Source organism: Schistocerca americana, chromosome 3, assembly GCF_021461395.2.
Source record: "Schistocerca americana isolate TAMUIC-IGC-003095 chromosome 3, iqSchAmer2.1, whole genome shotgun sequence".
Lineage (NCBI taxonomy): Eukaryota > Metazoa > Arthropoda > Insecta > Orthoptera > Acrididae > Schistocerca > Schistocerca americana.
This window is the reverse complement of record NC_060121.1, coordinates 546,855,222-546,873,420: the sequence shown is the minus strand read 5'-3', so window position 1 is coordinate 546,873,420 and position 18,199 is coordinate 546,855,222.

Genomic DNA, 18,199 nt, shown 5'->3' with positions numbered 1-18,199 from the left:
ACATTACAAGAATACACAAATTAATATGAGGGCTGTCCAGAAAATAAGTTACGATTAATCGCGAAATGAAAATCACAGCGAAAATCAGAAATGGTTCATTTGTAACAGTTAGCCACACCTTTCAGCTACTTCTCTACGTAGTCGCCGTTCTGACTCAGACATTCGTGGTAGCGTTGTTCCAACTTTCCAATACCCTCATCATAGAAGGCAGCCGCCAGTGCTTTCCGCCAGTTCTCTACGCTGGCCTAAAGCTCGTTGTCTGTGCCAAAATGTTGTCTTCATACCGAGCGGTTCGTTTGAGCAGAGATGAAACTCAGTGGGAGACAATTACGGGATGTATTGTGGGTAACCAAACATTTCCAATTGAAACGATGCAGGAACACCTTCATTGCCCCTGCAGAATGAGGCTGAGAATTGTCTTGAAGAAGAAACCGCACGACAGTTATGTAATGTTGGTTGCATAGCTTCAGGGGAAAATTCTCACCAGGCCCACGTACTTCGCGGGAGACACTATTTTCTATAACATCTTTACGCGCTCACTAAGAGCTCAGGAATGAAAAGAGTGACATAATTCTACCTAGAGTCATACTAGAGACACTGTCCAACACATCTTTGCAAAGCTTTATCGGATTTTCATAGTCGTTTCCATTTCGCGACCGATCGTAACTTACTTTCTGGACAGCCCTCGTATATATGACAAGTTTAGGATTCATCCTAAAATGATAAGAGAACCTCTCCCTTTCTCATTCTACATTTTAATTTAACAAAGCTTTCAAGGTTCGCATCACAAACAACAAGAAGGTTTAATTACTTTCAACTTTCAAAAAATTAATAACATTTAGACATTGAATATGTGATTATTAAAACCTTATCTCTGTATATGAAAGAATTATGACAAATGAAACAGTTAAAACTTTATCAATGGCATTTACATCTACGTTATCTGAGCCGAGCAATGGGCTTAGTTGGTGGAGAATGAACTTTATCTTTTAAACCAATCAAAACTTTCATGTACTCAATGGAGGGTATGTTAGTAATCAATTCTTGAATTTCTATATTCAAAGTGTCCGCAGATTGGAGTGAGCAAAATCGCGACTTAAGATTTAATCTCACCCAAAAGTGCGTTGGTACATTACCAATCAAGAACTGTGGCGGCATTGTCTCCACGCTGGATCTGAAACGCTAATTCCCTACTCTGGCCTTGACTGAATTCAATCAGTCTTAACTTTCCGGCGTTCCGTAGAACGTTAAATGTCCCCTAGTCGAAATTAATGGAAATTGCACACTTGCTATAGGATGGAGTGACGTGCACAAATCTCAGCCCGCAAAATTTCCCTCAGGAATATGAACTACTGCTTTACATTTGTCGCCACGATACGTGAAGTGTACCGGCCTTATTTTGCAAATGTAAAGTTGGAGTCTCAACGTCTTCGCTAATTTTACCACATGCATGTGCGTGGCCCGCCACGAGATAAGAGCTCTCTGTGTGTTAATTTAATTCTCAAAATGCTTTTATATGACGATACTCTCCCCACTGTGTTTCTACTATGTCACACAGTATGGCTTCAGCCAACTGCTTCCTCGTTATAGGTCAATTCTTATTTTTCTTGCCCAGGTCGCCGCTAGCCTTGTTAATGTAGTATCGCCATTTGCTCACGGTCTCGCCTGAGTTTATTCAAAAAGGTATTATATTGTACTCGCCTTATTTCTTTCTGCACTGCAGCTGGGCCTCCTTTTGATAATGTTAATTGGGGTTTCCCAATGCGATTAGCCACGTGCGCTGGCCTCCGAGCTGCGTTCACTTTATCTCATCTACGCATGCCCCTTTCGTTATAATGGTAGATATTCGTTTGTTATTACGTACATGAGATTGCCATAATTACTTCCTGTTGACAATATAGAGTTATTTTCTGGGGATTTTATTCTGTATCGTATGTATGAAGCATACGTAAGGTCTGAAAAATGCGGACACCTTGCAACATTTGCAGAGATGATGGGGAGGAAAAAGAGGAAGCCAGATTGGTGAGTGAAAAAAAAAACTTTCTCTCAACGTTTCTGTTTGTTATACACTACTCGCCATTAAAATTGCTACACACGAAGATGACGTGCTACGGACGCGAAGTTTAAACGACTGGAAGAAGATGCATTGATATGCAAATGATTAGATTTTCAGAAAATTCACACAAGGTTGGTGGCGGTGGCGACACATACAACGTGCTGACATGAGGAAAGTTTCCATCCGATTTCTAGTACACAAACAGCAGTGGACCGGCGTTGCCTGGTGAAACGTTGTTGTGATGCATCGTATAAGGAGGAGTAATGCGTACCATCACGTTTCCGTCATTGATAAAGGTGGGATTGTAGCCTATCGCGATTGTGGTTTATCGTATCGCGACATTGTTGCTCTCACTGGTCGAGATCCAATGACTGTTGGCAGAATATGGAATCGGTGGGTTCAGGTGGGTTATACGGAACGCCGTGCTGGATCCCAACGGCCTCGTATCACTAGCAGTCGAGATGACAGGCATCTTATCCGCATGACTGTAACGGATCGTGCAGCCACGTCCGGTGCCTCAGACAACAGATGGGGACGTTTGCAAGACAACAACCATCTGCACGAACAGTTCGATGACGTTTGCAGCAGCACGAACTATCAGCTCGGAGAGCATGGCTGCGGTTACCCTTGACGCTGCATCACAGACAGGAGCGCCTGCGATGGTGTACTCAATGACGAACCTGGATGCACGAATGCCAAAACGTCATTTTTTCGGATGAATCCAGTTTCTGTTTACAGCATCATGATGGTCGCATCTGTGCTTGGCGACATCGCGGTGAACGCACATTGGAAGGGTGTAATCGTCATCGCCATACTGGCGTATCACCCGACGTTATGGTATGTGGTGCCATTGGTTACACGTCTCGGTGACCTCTTGTTCGCATTGACGGTACTTTGAACAGTGGACGTTACATTTCAGGTGCGTTACGACCCGTGGTTCTACCCATAATTCGATCCCCGCGAAACCCTAAATTACAGCAGGATAATGCACGACCGCGTGTTGCAGGTCCTGTACGGGCCTTTCTGAATATAGAAAATGTTCGACTGCTGCCCTGGCCAGTTCATTCTCCAGATCTCTTCGCCGGCCGGTGTGGTCGAGCGATTCTAGGCGCTTCAGTCTGGATCCGCACGACAGCTACGGTCGCAGGTTCGAATCCTGCCTCGGGCATGGATGTGTGTGGTGTCCTTAGGTTAGTTAGGTTTTAGTAGTTATACGTTCTAGGGGACTGATGACCTCAGATGTTAAGTCCCATAGTGCTCAGAGCCATTTGAACCATTTTTTGATCTCTCCCCAACTGAAAACGTCTGGTTATTGGTGGCCGAGCAATTGGCTCGCCACAATACGCCAGTCACTACTCTTGATGAACTGTGGTATCGTGTTGAAGCTGCATGGGCAGCTGTACCTGTACGCGCCATCCAAGCTCTGTTTAATGCCCAGAAGTATCAAGGCCTTTATTACGGCCAGAGGTGGTTGTTCTGGGTACTGGTTTCTCAGGATCTATGCACCCAAATTGCGTGAAAATGTGATCACATGTCAGTTCTAATATAATATATTTGTCCAATGAATACCTGTTTATCATCTGCATTTTTTCTTGGTGTAGCAATTTTAATGGCCAGTAGCTGGTATGATGGAGCCATATGGACTAGAATTTTCTTTTTTGTTAAGTTTCAATATTTGTAACAATGTAGCACTGCCAGTTTCACAAGGGTTTTGTCCAATCCGACTGTCGAAACAGGAAGAATACAACGAAAGAAGTGCACTGTCAATTTTTTTTTGCCGCTAAGACGCAATACAAGTAGTTTTAAAAAATTTGTCATTTTTGCCTCAAGAGGAACTGCTTGTAATAGAATTTAATACATGCTGCCCTTCGTGCCTAATACACGATTCGGCTGTGACAAGAGAGAACAGTGCAACTATCCAGGATGACACACACGAACTTTAGCACCTATATCATACGGAAAATGGCATATATCACTAATGTTTTGGATGGAAGGCAGTTTATATCGACAGCTAAACTGTTGCAGATGTAATACAAAGGTGACTTGTGGAGGAAAATAAAGGCAGTGTTTGATTTTACACTACAGACGACTTTCATGAATTGGGACTTTATTTGTTGAAACGAAATATTTTTTACATATAAAAATTATTATATTAATTCTAGTATATTTGACGACCGTACACCAATTTTTCTTTCAGTTGGGGCCAGACATGTCCTGACATACCGAGTATGAGATTTTTCTAACGAAGTGTTTTCTTCTACCCTAGACCGAATGGCGTTACCTTCTCATAATGAAATAAACATATCCAACCCTAAACTCGATGATCGTGTACACTCAGTGCTTGATGACGTAAAGAGTGATTTCAGCTTCAGCGGTGACTCAGATCATGATCAACATGTGTTAGGAGCAACTAGGTCAAAAGACAGGAAAACAAAGGTTTCCCGATTTAGTTATAGCACAACACAATGGGGTGACTGTTGGTATTGTTTACTTCCTCGTTGAAGAAGTTTACTATTTATATTACTTCTCTGATAAGGATCCTCTTGTTATAATCCACAAATAGTTTCTGTGATGGTAAAACATAAACGAGTTCTTTGGTTGCAGATGAAATTCGCATGGCAGTAGAGCAATTGGACGTACACTGAGTGACGACAGATGGCCTTTACAGATTAATCCCATTTTATGCGTGTAGGGCTTGAAACGCCTGGAAGCAAACACCCTGCAGCAATCGTCAGAAGAGTCCGGGACGGATGCGGGAGCGTTGTGGTCTGGGGAATGTTTTCTTGTCATTTCCTGGGTAATCTAGTGATTCCGGAAAGAGCAATGATAAACACTGGTAATTATCTATCCCTAGGGACCATGTCCACCCCTACATGCCGTTCGTTTTCCCTCGGTACGATGACATTCACCAGCAGCACAATACAATACGTCACACAGCTCGCAGTGTAAGTGCGTGGTTCTAAGATAGGGTGACCAAATTATTTTCGTTGAAAACCGGGACACATTCACCCGGGTGCCAATGGACACATTCCATATGTACCCAGGTTTCTTAGTTTTAAATATTAATGTTTCTTTAATACATTTTGTTAACCCGATTGTTATAACTAACAAGAGGATACAAAAGATTGATATAATCTAGATTATCTGTATAATAAATGACATTTAATAAACGTATACAGTAATAAAGAAATGTATTACGATTTTACAAAATTTTACAGCCATTCAACTTTTAATCAATTAATATTAACATGATCTTTAATATTACTGAGCATTTGTGGATGGAATTGACTGTCCTTGGAGAAAAGGGTATTTTTCACTGCCTCCAGCCTTCTTGATCATGTCTTTGTTCTCTGAGACACAGTAATAAAACACGGCACAATCAATTTTGTAGTTGTACAGGATCTGCAGGATTGCTTCAAGAGAGTCCACCTCCATTCTGTTTCTTTCATCAGTCCACTGGATATTCATGAACGAAAATATTCTTTCCACATCGGCATTATGGGCTGGGGTTGCAAATAAATACCTTGCAATTATTACCAGCTCAGAGTCATGCTGAAGACAGTCATGGCTTTTTAAAAAACTCACCCACTTTTCATGACATTCCAATGGTGCTTTTTTTTTCATCATTCCACTTGTGAAGACTTTCATCAACAAAATTTGTCAGTATGCCCAACTGATCAAAGAGAATGGAATCATCGATTTCAATCTCATTACTATTCAAATAAGAAACTGCCCCTTCAACACTTTCCCATTTGGGCACTCTCTTCAGTAACATCCAATCAAACACCGTTGATGAGGGTAAATATGAGGCGCTCCACTTGCTGAGATATTCTACACAAGTGTCATAAAACTTGTTAACGTCTTCTCTAAAACTCCTTTCCGCTGCTTCTGATACTTCTGCTCTTTGAAGGACAGATTTAAATTTAAAAGAAATGAACTGCTGTTCTCTCCTCTTAGTAACAGTTTCCAGAGTATTTTTCAAAACATCATTTACCTCTATTACACTTTTCGTGCTTCCCTCAATTTCCTTTATCCCATGCTACAAAGTGCTAAGCTGACTGTGAACGAACCATAAGTAGGCTTCACTTGAAGGGTTACTGAAAAACTGAAACAATATTTCACAGTACTGCAGAAATAGTACCACTAATATGGAAAAAAATTATTGCAGTTTGTCTGGCAAAGCATCAACTAATACACTGTTCTGACAATGAGTGTATGAGTAAGTGACGCGACAGTCGGACAGTTTCATAGCTCTCTTACAATAATACAACTTACTACTTGTTGGCCAAAGTACCACTCAAAGTAATTATTGCCTGAGTGTATCAATACTGATGCTGTGATTACTAGTATGGGACAACGGAGGTTTTAGACAAATAAGCTAAAATATATTAATTTCTTGTGTCGTATTTCTTTTAATATAGCGAAATCCCAAAAATTTGAGAAAGTTTCACGAAATGTATCTAAAAACTGGAATCCGGGACTTTCGAGCGTCCCGAAACAAATTTTCGGGACACCGGGATGAAAACCGGGACAATCCCGGTTTTCCGGGACCTTTGGTCACCCTATTCTAAGAGCACTAGGATGAGTTTACCGTACTCCCATGGGCACCATATTACCCGGATTGAACCCCTTAGCTTACAATGTCGTGTGAGAGACGTAGTGGGCCGATCTGGCGGCTGGTGACTGAAGGTGATAGTGACGAAGGAGAGCAAACCTGCCTGCAACAATCATAGTCATGGAAGAGGCAAAAGGAAGACAATGAACCAACAATCTGGACGTATACGGTAATTCCAAGAATAAAGGAAGCAGATTTACAGCACGTGAGTACAAGCATAAGAGAATTAGACGTTCTATACGTAATATTTAATAGTACATTTTGGGTAAACATCGTAACTGAGACGAATAGATATGCACAAGACGTACCCAACAATGAACAGAAGAGACGAAAAATAGACCAAAAGTGGTCTCCTATCGGCTGTAATGAAATAAAAATATACATTGCGCTATGTATAATCATGGCTGAAGAAAGGAAACCGTCGATTCAGATGTATTGGTCTAGGAGGGCCGTTATAGAAACGCCAATATTTAGGAAGACGATACCATTCAGGAGATTTCTGCACATAAGCAGATTTCTGCAGCTAGCGAATAACAGTTTAGCCAACAACACAGATCGGCTGTACAAACTAAGGCCAGTCATAGATACGTTCAATCAAAAATTTAAGGAACTGTACACAATGCAAGAGAATTTCAAATGGCTCTGAGCACTATGGGATTTAACGTCTTAGGTCATCAGCCCCCTAGAACTTAGAACTACTTAAACCTAACTAACCTAAGGAGATCACACAACACCCAGCCATCACGAGGCAGAGAAAATCCCTGACTCCGCCGGGAATCGAACCCGGGAATCCGGGCGTGGGAAGCGAGAACGCTACCGCACGACCACGAGATGCGGGCGCAATGCAAGAGAATATTGCCATTGATGAATCATAAATGCCGGCCGGAGTGGCCGAGCGGTTCTAGGCGCTTCAGTCTGGAACCGCGCGACCGCTACGGTCGCTGGCTCGAATCCTGCCTCGGGCATGGATGTGTGTGATGTCCTTAGGTTAGTTAGGTTTAAGTAGTTCTAAGTTCTAGGGGAATGATGACCTTAGATGTTAAGTCCCATAGTGCTCAGAGCCATTTGAATCATTAATGGAATTTAAGAGGCGCTTATCCTAAAAACAATATAACCCACCGAAAAGAGCGAGGTTTGGTATTAAAATTTATAAATTGTGTGAGCCACGGACAGGATACTGCTATGATTTTAAGATATACACGGGTAGTGACAAACGTAATGCTATTGGCAGTGCCTCTGAAAGTGTAGTTCTAGAACTATCACAGATTACACAAAGGGCATACTCTAGGTTTAGATAACTGGTTTTCTTCAGCGAAACTTTTCAAAACTCTCGTCACCAATAAAACTAATGTGATTGGAACAGTGCGCTCAAACAGAAAAAATATGCCCACAGACTTCCTGAAGGCAAAATTAAAGAAGGGAGGATATACGGTGAGGAGTTGTAGTGGAATACTGGCACTAAAATGCAAAGATAAACGAGACGTTTACATGCTTTCCACAAAACATTCAACAGCAGAAACGATTGCCACAGACACACCTGCCCGCAATGCATCGTGGAAACCGAAATATGTCGTCGAATACAATAGAGGCATGATTGGAATTGATCGCCAAGATCAGATGCTCGCATGCTTCCCTGTGATGAGAAAATGTATGAAAGGATACCGCAAGATGTTCTTTTAGCTATTTGATGTTGCTTTATTTAACACGTACATTTTGTATTACAAAATACATTGCGGCAAACGACAGAGCTATGCCGAATATAGGATTCACATTACAGAATGATTGTTGAAAACCACATCTTTACCGGAATATAATCGGAAGGGACGATTAACATCCGGCGATATACCAAAAAGACTGCACACGCAACATTGGGCACATTTTCCCAAACATATTGGTCCAACACCATCAAAAGTAAATCCTGCGAGAGCTTGTTCAGTGTGCAGAAAGCCTAAACGACGCAGCGAAACAACGTGGGAATGCGAAAAGTGCGAGGTTGCATTACATGTGCCAGATTGTTATGAACGATATCATACAATCGAAGACTATTAAATTCGTATCATTGTGAAGATGTTGCGTTTGAAAATATGTTTGCCAACGTACTAACGTAACAGGTCCCAGAGTGTTTTGAATAAAATATTATACAGTGTTAGATCACTGCATTGTTGTGAATATTATTATTAAGATGTATTTCATAAATGTATGTTTGCTTATAAAGGGAAATAAAACGTTTGTGAATATATCGTTGCGTTTGAGACAATGAATGTTTCTTTTCCAATGGGCAACTAATCGTCATTATTTATGATACCTGTAGAAATGTCACGTTACTGGTATCTCACACACGAGCTTACAAGTCCCGAGGGCGTCTGCACGACTTCGGATGCCACCAGGCGTAGTGCACCGCAGCCTTAGCGTGTGTAAGCGCCGCGAATTGTAAGGCGCATCCGTACCTTGCAGCCACTTACGGCTCGCGCTAACGGAACTCAAATCGTAGGGCAAAGGGTTAAATCCAACCTCGATCGGAATACTCGCTCTGTGAGTCGTCAACCGACAAACCTGGTGCACCTGGCCACCCCACAGGAGTCAGTATAGCCCCACAACCCTGTCGGTACCTTCCGGAACCACACTGACTTTCTTCCCGCATGTCTCGTAGCGGCCCGCGCAGCAAAAGTTAGGTATCCAGATATATGACGGGTGGTAGCGTTAATGTGACTGGACAATATGTAATGGGGTAGCGTTAATATGTTTGTCAATAATAAACACAGATTTTCAGAAATTTTGAGTTTTATTTTGTTAGGAATTGTGCATTTCTTCCACCTTTCTCCCTTCAATGACACTAATTTGCATCCTTCCCCAGTATATCTCATGTGTGAGCTAGTTCAAATGATTCTTATCTATGGAAATTATAGCCGCCTTACATTTTAGCGTCTCTGCGTTTGCGTAAAGCGATGATTTACTCATGAACCTAACGTAAGCCGTCGATAAACCGGTCAGACAAGGAGAGTTTGCTCATTACAGTGTCTGCAGCTCTCGAAACTAGTTCCCCGTAATGAAGCTGTTTTATTCGAAATATGAACGTGCTTGTTCCGAAAATCTACAAGCAGCATTTATTCTTCGTGTCAGCGCACGAACACGTAACACAACCACGTATACTCATCATTTAAACGATGCTCCTACATCGTCTGTAATTTTTTGGTGACGTAGGTAATGCAGACAGTAATCCGTTGAAAGTAAAGGTCACTGTTATCTGCTTTATATCAATTACGTTCACCAACAGAGAACAGTTTTTCCATGCAGCGGTGTTCGAAAAATCGACTGCTATCCAGAAAACCAATGGTTTCCACTACTTAATGGCACCTATCGGAAACGTGGGCAGTGAGTGAGGCGGGTACTTCCAGGCTATGTTCTTGTCGTGTCAAACCCTGTTTGTGTTTATTCGGCTACGTACTCTGCTGGTGTCTGAAACAGCCTGGGCGGTTGCCAGTGCTCTGTTTTCGGGTTATAAATTAGGCAGCCGCTAACGAGCGAACACCGCATCCGCGCCGTAATGGTCGGCCAGTCAGGGCGACCGCAGCAGCAAGTGCTGCGCCGGACAGTGAGCAACTACATTCATAAATAACACTAGGCGCCGGCCCGTGGGAAACCAAGGCACTGCCGCGGACCTTGGCAGCCGGAACCGGCCTTGAGAGGGCAGCGCAGAAGGTCGCAGGGCCGGGATTGGCAAGACATTTTTTCTTCTCCAGCCAGCGGTATCGCTCTTTCCCGGTGCATTTTATGGTTCATCATGATTTAACCAAATCGAGACTATCTTTCTACTGTGCATTTGTATTCTATATTTTTTATTACTATACCAGCTGAGTACCCGGTACTGCCAATCATCTATTAGTCCATCTTATGCTGCCCCGTTTCTCTACCTTTTTCCTCCTCTCCCTCTCTCCGTTCACCCACTGCTCTTTCCTGTCTTTGTGCCGGCCGGTGTGGCCGAGCGGTTCTAGGCGCTTCAGTCTGTAACTGCGCGACCGCTACGGTCTCAGGTTCTAATCCTGCCTCGGGCATGGATGTGTGCGATGTCCTTAGGTTAGTTAGGTTTAAGTAATTCTAAGTTCTAGGGTACTGATGACCTCAGATGTTAAGTCCCATTGCGCTCAGAACCATTTGAACCATATGAACCTGTCTTTGTACACATTCTCCTCTTCCCTCCCTCTGTCCACTTACTCCTCCCTCTCTGTTCATCTCCTCCTCTGCATTGCTCTATCCACTTCTCCCTCCTCCTCTCTCTATTCATCTCCTCCTTACCTCTTCTCCCTCCACGTTGACACGCTCACCCCATTTAGAAGACTAATGGTTCTTACTCCCACAGTATTCCTTTCCAGATTTCGACGATGATTGCCCAGAAAGTAATGCACCGCATTTTTGTTCTGAGCCAAAAACAATGCTACCACTGCAAAACGTTACGTATGAATTATTTGAAGTCTCCTGAGTAAGCGCGCCAAGTTTCTGTCACTTCCGACAGATAGCGTAGCTGCAAGACAGTTTCCAATGGCGCCTGTAGGTGATGTACGATACAAGCAACGTACCGTCATTGAATTTTTCACTGCAGAGAAAGAAACTGTGTGGAATATTCGCAAACGCTTGTGCAAAGTCTATGAAGCATCTGCTGTGGATAGACGTACAGATAGTCGCTGGCCACGGAGGTGGTTCGGAGAATCTCCACAGTTTGCATCTTTAAATTTTGTAGTCCTGTCTTCCTCAGTAGTGTAATATTACGGTATATTGATAATTTTTACTTATGGACAGCCTGACAGCAACTGAATAAAACAAAATTTTAGTGCCATACGCGTTTCGCCTTTATTTTCTGCAAGGCATCATCAGTGGCAGGTTGCATGGACAATTTCTTACATATTACGCTCCTGTTGCATTTTTGGTGTTGTTGTTGTTGTTGTTGTTGTTGTGGTGGTGGTGGTCTTCAGTCCTGAGGCTGGTTTGATGCAGCTCTCCATGCTACTCTATCCTGTGCAAGCTTCTTCATCTCCCAGTACCTACTACAACCTACATCCTTCTGAATCTGTTTATCGTATTCATCTCTTGGTCTCCCTCTACGATTTTTACCCTCCACGCTGCCCTCCAATACTAAATTGGTGATCCCTTGAAGCCTCAGAACATGTCCTACCAACCGATTCCTTCTTCTAGTCAAATTGTGCCACAAACTTCTCTTCTCCCCAATCTCTCCCCAATCCTATTCAGTACCTCCTCATTAGTTATATGATCTACCCATCTAATCTTCAGCATTCTTCTGTAGCACCACATTTCGAAACCTTCTATTCTCTTCTTGTCCAAACTAGTTATCGTCCATGATTCACTTCCATACATGGCTACACTCCATACAAATACTTTCAGAAACGACTTCCTGACACTTACATCTATACTCGATGTTAACAAATTTCTCTTCTTCAGAGATTGCCAGTCTACATTTTATATCCTCTCTACTTCGACCATCATCAGTTATTTTGCTCCCCAAATAGCAAAACTCCTTTACTACTTTAAGTGTCTCATTTCCTAATCTGATTCCCTCAGCATCACCCGACTTAATTCTACGACATTCCATTATCGTCGTTTTGTTTTTGTTGATGTTCATCTTATATCCTCCTTTCAAGACACTGTCCATTCCGTTCAAATGCTCTTCCAAGTCCTTTGCTGTCTCCGACAGAATTACAGTGTCATCGGCGAACCTCAAAGTTTTTATTTCTTCTCCATGGATTTTATTACTTACTCCGAATTTTTCTTTTGTTTCCATCACTGCTTGATCAATATACGATTGAATAACATCGGGAAGAGGCTACAACCCTGTCTCACTCCCTTCCCAACCACTGCTTCCCTTTCATGTCCCTAGACTCTTATAATTGCCATCTGGTTTCTGTACAAATTGTAAATAGCGTTTCGCTCCCTGTATTTTACCCCTGCCACCTTCAGAATTTGAAAGAGAGTATTCCAGTCAACATTGTCAAAAGCTTTCTCTAAGTCTACAAATGCTAGAAACGTGAGTTTGCCTTTCCTTAATCTTTCTTCTAAGATAACTCGTATGGTCAGTATTGCCTCACGTGTTCCCATATTTCTACAAAATCCAAACTGATCTTCCCCGAGGTCAGCTTCTACAAGGTTTTCCATTCTTCTGTAAAGAACTCGCGTTAGTATTTTGCATCCGTGACTTATTAAACTGATTGTTCGGTAATTTTCACATCTGTCAGCACCTGCTTTCTTTGGGATTGGAATTATTATATTCATCTTGAAGTCTGAGGGTATTTTGCCTGTCTCATACATCTTGCTCACCAGATGGTAGAGTTTTGTCAGGACTGGCTCTCCCAAGGCCGTCAGTAGTTCTAATCGAATGTTGTCTACTCCCGGGGCCTTGTTTCGACTCAGGTCTTTCAGTGCTCTGTCAAACTCTTCACGCAGTATCGTATCTCTCATTTCATCTTCATCTACATCCTCTTCCATTTCCATAATATTGTCCTCAAGTACATTGCCCTTGTATAGACCCTCTATATAGTCCTTCCACCTTTCTGCTTTCCCTTCTTTGCTTAGAACTGGGTTTCCATCTGAGCTCTTGATATTCCTACAAGTGGTTCTCTTTTCTCCAAAGGTCTCTTTAACTCTCCTGTAGCCAGTATCTATCTTACCCCTAGTGAGATAAGCCACTACATCCTTACATTTGTCCTCTAGCCATCCCTGCTTAGCTATTTTGCGCTTCCTGTCGATCTCATTTTTGAGACGTTTGTATTCCTTTTTGGCTGCTTCATTTACTGCACTTTTATATTTTCTCCTTTATCAATTGATTTCAATATTTCTTCTGTTACCCAAGGATTTCTACTAGCCCTCGTCTTTTTACCTACTAGATTCTCTGCTGCCTTCACTACTTCATCTCTCAGAGCTACCCATTCTTCTTCTACTGTATTTCTTTCCCCCATTCCTGTCAATTGTTCCCTTATGCTCTCCCTGAAACTCTGTACAACCTCTGGTTTAGTCAGTTTATCCAGGTCCCATCTCCTTAAAGGTGGAAAAAAAGGTGGGTTCTTCTTCTTATGAATGCCAATTTGCGGTTTTTCCCCACATTCCACAGCACTATGAACTGAACGCTTGTTTCAATGCAACGCAATGCAAAAACATTAAATCATTTAACTCTTTTTAGGTAAAAACTGGGTTAAAATCCAACCGTGGGCATACGAAACCATGTTTTCCACTGTTTCCGTAACTCACCTAAGGCTAATGACGGGAATGTTGCTTTGAAAAGAAACTAACAGATAACATCCACGATCCTTTCGTATCTATTTTTGTGCACCCCCTCTAATGACTACATTGTAGACGGGACATTCAACCATCGTATTCGATGTAAAGCAAAGTTCATCCATCACTAAGGTATTTGAAAGTTTAGTCGTGTTGTAGATTCTAGGTTTCTGTTTAGGAGCCACAGCAAAAAGAAAATGAGAGTAGTTTTACAGTCAACAAGGTGTGACTTGTGTTTTACAGTGCCGTTTTTGCAAACCATGTAAGGTACTATTACTTTGTGATTGCAATAAGAAAGGATTTGTGTAAGTTGTTGTGCAAGGACGAGGTGTAAGACAGACAGATAAGTTTGTATTCGTTCAGGAGCAATATTAACGCACAGAATTACTTGAAGGCAACTTGGAGCAATAAAATAGCTGTTTAACTGAACAGTTTCATATATGAATTACTTTTTGTCCTAGTTTTCTTTAATTTAAACAGCTTGTTCGTACTTCAGAGGCGCGATGTTGTGTGCAAAGCCTTATTGACAACATTTCTGCTCGGCTTACGGATTTATGAATTATTTGAAAAAAGGTCACTAGCTTGTTTTTGAGGGTTTATCTTGACTTTCGCACTTTAAATAGTATCAGTATTAAGTGACATGATACTGTTTCTGTTTTACGGTTTGAATATATGCGTACTAGGTATATATCCGGAAGAGTCAAAGAAACTGGTACACCTGCCTAATGTCGCGTAGGGCCCCCGCGAGCACGCAGAAATGCCGCAAAACGACATGGCATGGACTCGGCTAATGTCTGAAGTACTGTTGGAGAGAACTGACACCATGAATCCTCCAGGGCTGTCCATAAATCATTAAGAGTACCAGGGGGGAGAGGGGGGCGAATCTCTCCTGAACAGCTCGTTCCAAGGCATCCCAGATACTCTCAATAATGTTCATGTCTGAGGAGTTTGGTGGCCAGCGGAAGTGTTTAAACTCATAAGCTACTCTGTAGCAATTGTGGGCGTTTCGGGTGTCGCATTGTTCCGGTGGAATTGCCCGTCGGAATGCACAATTTACACGTCCATCAGCTCGATACAATTTGAAATGAGGCTCGTCCGACCAGGCAACATGTTTCCAGTCTTCAAAAGTCCGATGCCGGTGTTGATGGGCCTAGGCGAGTCTTAAAGCTTTGTGTCATGCAGTCGTCAAGGGTACAATAGTGGGCCTGCAGCTCCGAAAGCCCTTATAGATGATGTTTCGTTGAAGGGTTCACACGCTGGCTCTTGTTGATAGCCCAGCACTGAAGTCTGCAGCAATATGCGGACGGGTTGTACTTCTGTCACTCTGAAAGATTCTCTTCAGTCGTCGTTGGTCCCGTTCTTGCAGGATCTTTTTCCGGCCACAGCGATATCGGAGATTCGATGCTTTGCCGGATTCTTGAAATTCACGGTACACTCGTGAAATGGTCGTAGGGAAAATCCCTACTTCATCGCTACTTCGGAAATGCTCTGTCCCATCGCTTGCGCCGACTAAACACCACGTTCAAACTCTCTTAAATCTTGATAACCTGTCGTTGTAGCAGCAGTAACCGATCTAACAACTGCGGCAGGCACTTGTCTTACATTGGCGCCGGCCGCGGTGGCCGTGCGGTTCTAGGCACTCCAGTCCGGAGCCGCGCTGCTGCTACGGTCGCAGGTTCGAATCCTGCCTCGGGCATGGGTGTGTGTGATGTCCTTAGATTAGTTAGGTTTAAGTAGTTCTAAGTTCTAGGGCACTGATGACCACAGCAGTTGAGTCCAATAGTGCTCAGAGCCATTAGAACCATCTTACATAGGCGTTGGCAACCGCAACGCCGTATGCTGCTTGTTTACATATCTCTGTATTTCAATGCGCATGTTTATACCAGTTTCTCTGGCGTTTCAGTGTGTATTACGGATAGTCAAAAAGATTCAGTTATAACTGAGGAAAAAAAAAGGTTACGTCATTAATATTTTGTCAGTTTACAGCCACGTGTAAACGTCATTAATTTTATGTCAGTTTACAGCTACGTGTCAACAGTCGCGGCACGTACTGAAATTTTTGGTCCGCAGTGAAGGAGAATACCTCTAGAGTAACCGAAACGAAATGTCACACACCAAATTTGCTGCTCCATTTTGTTTTGCGACGCCTATCGGCATGCAACAGCGCTGTCGTACAGCTTTTTCAGTGTGTACCAGAAGAGCATACACACACCTATAAAGAAACAAAGTCTCAATTGCGAACATTTTAGGTTAGACTTAACGGTGACTGTTATGGACATCAAATGAAACTACAAGTCTCCGATTATCAACAAAATTTATTTTATTTCCCTAATCGTTGACTCGTACCGGTAATTACGTAACTAGGAAAGACTTGGCCGTGGGTGAGCTGGCTGGTTACACGTGAGGCAGGTCGCTGCTTGCAGAGGCCCGCAGATGGAACCGGTGCGGCAGCTCAGCTAGGGGCGCGCACCCCATCCCCGGCACATCTGCTGCCAGCCGCTGCTGCGTGCTTCGCTGGCCGCGGACACCTCAGTCATTAAAACACGATGCTGCCGCATCTTACAGCACCGCCGTCGCTTTCGCGGCTGAATCACATGGTACGCGTGTCGCAATCAACCCTTCGTTTTATCTCGCTGATTCGGGTGCATTTCATTGCACCTGGTTGTCATCTACAGTTACTATGAAGAAAACAATACTATACAAAAACTTGTGCCTATTGTTTGCAGCATCTCATCATCAACCATTCTTTTCTCGCTGTAGAGCATACAGGTAAATACGCTACAATGAAGTAGGTTCTGGGTTACCAGAGGGCGAAGAACGCCAGATTCTGGCCCTTACGAACTTAAAATGTATTTTCATATGCATTATATAGGTTTTTCTTTAAATGTGTACGATATTCTTACTGGACAGTCTAGTCCAAAGTTAGAAGAAGATCTTGTAAACATATGTCTGGTAAGAAATCCTAGTTGGTATTTGGGTTATTATATCCTGCGATAGGCATCTGTCTGCTGACACTGCAGGTGGTGCTCAATACGTTTACCACTGATTCTTATAAATCTTTCAGTCCTCCTTCCCACAGAACCGTGAGCTCATACATACACACCTAGCTGCTCTTGCATTTGGTCACGTATACATTTTCATAATTGCGGCATACACGACAACGAGATGGGTTAGCGAAGTTTTACAGAAGAAAATAGATTCCATTTGTCCCAGCGGAAAACTGTGATATTTCTTATTTTCTGCTTTTTTGGGTAGCCTTCCATCTTTAGACTTTAGACTGTTATCCTGCTTTATTCATGGGGGAGGTACTACAAACCTGGCTTTCAGTGCTCGTTTCGCAATCAGATGGGGAGACCTGAGAGTCTTAAAATTAGGTGAATTTGCTACAGGGCACTGATTAGGAGAGGGGGGTTGTATAAGTGTCTGTTTTAATCCTGTATCGTTGGACAAAGCGAGGCTGGTGAGCATTACGTAGGTTGATACTAGTGTATATATGCTGTAGTAAATATAAATAATTTGGATCCACCAAACAAGGTTTTGGAGGAAGTCCACAGAACAATTCATTGTATGATTGTTCTTGCTCACCACTCGGCATTCTCGATAGCTAAAAAAGTTTCGAGTATAAATACGTACCTTCTTGTGTGCTATCACTTGCAAAAAAACTAGTTTTGATACCTTGAAAAACTTATGAAATACCATAGTTTTACGACCACATGATTCAGGTTGTGCGTGGTGTAACACTCCGGTTTAATCTTACTGACTTATCCCGCTCGATCGAGATCTGATAGCAGCCAAAAACAGGTATTAATTAATGTGACCGTGTACCTAATGGGGCTGGCAATCGGATTGGACTGCTACGGAGTTGTTACATTCCATTTTGTCCTTCTCGAATGCTGTAATAATGAAATGTCTGGTGGCAAGAAGAACAACAACACAACTTCATTAATCAGCGACCTATATTCATCACAAAAACACCAAAATAAGGAGACAGCCACTGCCTTCGTCGTACAGAATTAATAACGGCTAATCTCAGCACAGGCCCTTTCGTTATTCCTTATCGTCACACGCAATTTCCATCATTGTAATCCAACACTACAATCCAACACTGCAATCCAAATGATGCCGGCGCGGTAGACGCGTAATTACAAATATCGGCACAAAAATATCACTGAATCACACTAGTAATTATACTTTTTCACTTTCCCGTATATTTCTAACACAAAGGGGTTAAACCACGGCTATGGCCACTC